The following is a 3,817-nucleotide window of genomic DNA, read 5'->3' on the forward strand; positions in this document are numbered from 1 at the left end:
GAGGAGGCTGCAATGCTTGGTAAGAAATGTATGCATTATCCTGCCCATGTAATTGTAGCCCCTCTGTACAGTATGTTCTCAAATAACATAAAATAAAATTAAAAAAAAAAGAATGAAGAAAGAGTTCATCCTGCTAAGGACCTATGATAGGATATCAAAAAGAATTCATTGTTCTAGGTATTCCCTATCTTTGCATTGCAACTTAAATGATATAAAACATAATATACTGCTCAGGTACTTTTACCTTTTATCAGTTTTGCACATTATCATATGGACATTACCTCAGTCTACAACATTCCTTCATTATTCTGTCCTTGATATTTTTACACTACCAAGTCCTAAGATAACCAGTTTGATTTAAAGCATGAGTAGTTGTACACCTGGCTTCCTTGGAAGCAGAGCATGTTCAATAGATCACATTCCTTCTGGTTGCTCACTACCTGTAATGTTTTCTGTAATATTATTGCATTCTAGTTAGTATTAAAAATTTTTCGCTAAACTCAAAGCTCGTTCATAAAAGTTTATGTTAAGTATTTTGCAAGTTTTATTTCTCTCAATTCTTAAGATAATATTTGCTATAATGCTAATGTTATTATCATTTTAGTGTTGGGAAAAATTTTAATTAAAGTCACGAATTGCATGGCCCAAAGACACACAGTGAGGATGGAAATGAGTCACAGTCTCCAAAAGCCTTTTAACATTACAAAAAATATAGGTAAAATCTCTCCATTCTCTTACACTCTCAATTCAATATTCATATTGTCCAAGAAATAATAGCATACCAAATATTGCCTATAGTGATTGTTTTCTGTCACATTTTGTCTTCAACACCAACACAGACTGTGTTGGTGACATTGGGTTATCATGCACAGAGCTGAGTTTATAAATTGAAGTCCAAAGAGAGTCAAATTTCTTTTGGCCCACAGCTCCAGTATCCTTTTTTAAAAAATACTGAAACTTTTAAATCCCAACACTTACTATCTTTTAAGAATCCGAAAACAAAATAAATTCACATATAATCACTCCAAAATGCTTTAACAGTAGGAGATGATAAAACAGGCCCCCATCAAGTAAAATTTCTTCTACTTTTAAAATTATTCTGAAAGCCTTTTCCTGGCTGCTCATACCTCTAATCCTATCTACTCGGAATATCTAATCAGAAGCCTGAGATCTATGGATAACTGTTGGAAGACTCTCAGGGTGGAATAAATTCATGAGATTATTTTTCAGAAATTATAATGAACTAGCAAAGAGCCAGGAATGGAGATGTAGCTCATATATTAGCTCATCAATCTAGAGAGGAAAGGCCTAGCAAGACTTTGAAGCCCTGATTTCAAACTCTGAGCATGCCAATAAACAAGAATGTGCATGTTTGCATGTGTGCATGCATGTGTGTATGCACACACACATTTATTCAAAATACCTTCATATCAGCATATCAATGTTCTGCATTAATTTCTTTGTTAACGATATTATCTGAGTAAAATAAAGGAAATAAACTCTTCTATATCAGAATATTTTTATACGTTGTTTATTTTTTACTGTGAAAATACTGTACAGAGGGGTTACAATTACATGGGCACGATAACATTTCTTATCAAGCATTGTAGCCTCCTCCTTTGTTTCCCTTTCCCATCCATTCCTTCCTTCTCCAGCCTCCCACCCAAGCCTCCCCACTCCCCCCCACCAAAGTTGTAAAATTCGTTTTCAACATAAGGACTTGTTTTTCTCAATGTTGCAATAGGTCCACCTGTAAAAATAACTGTACAGAGGTGTCATATTTATATGAGCAAATAATGAGTACATTTCCTAACAAGCATTGTTACCTCTTCCTTTCTTTTTCTTCCACCATCCCTTCCCTCCCACCTCCACAAATACACTCCCCTCCCCCTTCCCCTGCCTAAATTGTAAAGTTCATTTTTCACCATAGTGTTTTGTGCATATCAACATATATCCCTATTTAAGAATTTTGTATTTCCCTTTCCCCTCCCCAAATTTGAGAAATGTAAACACAGGATGTAGGCGCACCAACTTCAAATACAGTGAAAACAGAGGTTAGAGCGTAGGGGAGGAACATATAAAGGAATAAAAAAAATCACATCACGAATTATAAGTATCTTAAAAACAATAGCAAGAAACAACAAAAAACACGTCTGGTTCATTTCCTGTAATATCATTTTATCTGATATGCACATAGCTTATGATCTATTCTGCTTATCCCAGACATATATTAGCTGTTGAAAATAAGGGACACCATGGGACCTATGTTTCTTTTGACTTGGCTTACTTCACTTATTAAATTTTTTTCCCAAGTCTTTCCAATCCTTAACAAATTGGGTGATGTCATTCTTTCTGATGGAGGCATAAAATTTAATTGTGTATATACACCACATTTTCATGGTGCATTCATCTTCTGTGTGCCATAGAGGTGAGCTCCATATCTTAGCTATTGTAAATAATGCTGCAGTTAGCATCGTTGTGCTGGTAGTTTTAGTATGGTCTTCTTTGTGATCATTTGGGTAAATCCCTAGAATTGTGATTGCTGGGTCATAAAGGAGCTTTATATGGAGTCTTTTGACCAGCCTCCATACTGCTTTCCAAAGTGGTTGAACAAGTTAACACTCCCACCAAGAATCAAGTAAGGTTCCCTTGTGGCCACATCCTCTCCAGCATCTTTACTTGTAAAAATATGGAATGATTCAAGAATTTGCGTGTCAACCTTGCACAGGGGCCATGTTAATCTTCTCTGTATTGTTCCAATTTTAGTGAATGTGCTGCTGAATTGAGCACAGAGAATTTTTTATATATAAAGTGTAATTGATTTTCTTAAACTAGACAATTCAAAGAAAAGTAAGTTTTGAAGATTTCTCATGAAATTTTAGAACCATGTACTTCTTATATAAGCACACATTTAAGAATAGACAAGATTAACATTTCAAAAACAAAATAATCCCAGATATTGTTGTTCAAGAGATGTGTAGGATGGGGGGGGGTATTGGATGGGGGGACAGGGGAAGGCTGGGAAGGGATGTGAAGGGTAAACAAAGGAGGAGGCTGCAATGCTTGATAAGAAATGTACTCATTATCTTGCCCGTGTAATTGTAACCCCTCTGTACAGTATGTTCGCAAAAAATAAAAATAAAAAAAGAGATGTGTAGGAGGACGAATTCAATTATTCTGTACAAGGCACCTGTCATAATGAACACTGTGGCAAGTGTTAAGGTTTGTTAAAAGTTTTAAATATATTTAATTTTGGGAATTTGTTTATATAGGCCAAAATTAGGACTGTTTGTCAGGTTATACAACTTTTCTATAAATATTTAAGATTTATGGTAGCAAACATATGCTACTAAAATGTACACTTCAGAGTTTATAGAAACATTACTAATGAGATGTTGCAAAGTCTTAGTGTAAAGAAGCAGAGTGAAGAGTTAAGACTTTGTTAACTGCACAGTTTCTCTTAAAACTTTAGGGTTTCGTTACTTTATATGTTAGTGAGGAACAAATGATGATATAAGCCATATAGAAATGATGAGATGAGTCATAAAATGCAATCTTAGTGGGTAACTTTAAAGACTACACGTAGCCTATAAAACTCTTGTTGAATATCATAATCTTATTCAGTGTTAAATGTACAGGAATGTGAGAATAGTAAAATCAAATATGTAAGTACACTTCAAATAGTGAAAACACTAGTAATTCTTTGGTATTTTATTTTATTAATAATTAATATTTGTTATTATGTTTCTTTATTTGTGGTACTGTTTCCATTGTAATATAATAAAACTTTTTGTTATTCATCATCAGGAGGTACTTT

At 34.1% G+C, this 3,817-nt stretch overlaps 1 non-coding gene across 1 annotated transcript; it reads right to left on the bottom strand.

Moving 5' to 3' along the window:
• Window positions 1-2,683: 2,683 nt before the first annotated feature.
• LOC138803727 (U6 spliceosomal RNA) lies at window positions 2,684-2,790 on the bottom strand. The gene has a single exon (XR_011365026.1). It is a non-coding gene; the product is annotated as a U6 spliceosomal RNA (small nuclear RNA).
• Between the last annotated feature and the right edge of the window lie 1,027 nt (window positions 2,791-3,817).

Source organism: Dipodomys merriami, unplaced genomic scaffold, assembly GCF_024711535.1.
Source record: "Dipodomys merriami isolate MVZ:Mamm:240054 unplaced genomic scaffold, mDipMer1.0.p SCAF_347, whole genome shotgun sequence".
NCBI classification, from domain to species: domain Eukaryota; kingdom Metazoa; phylum Chordata; class Mammalia; order Rodentia; family Heteromyidae; genus Dipodomys; species Dipodomys merriami.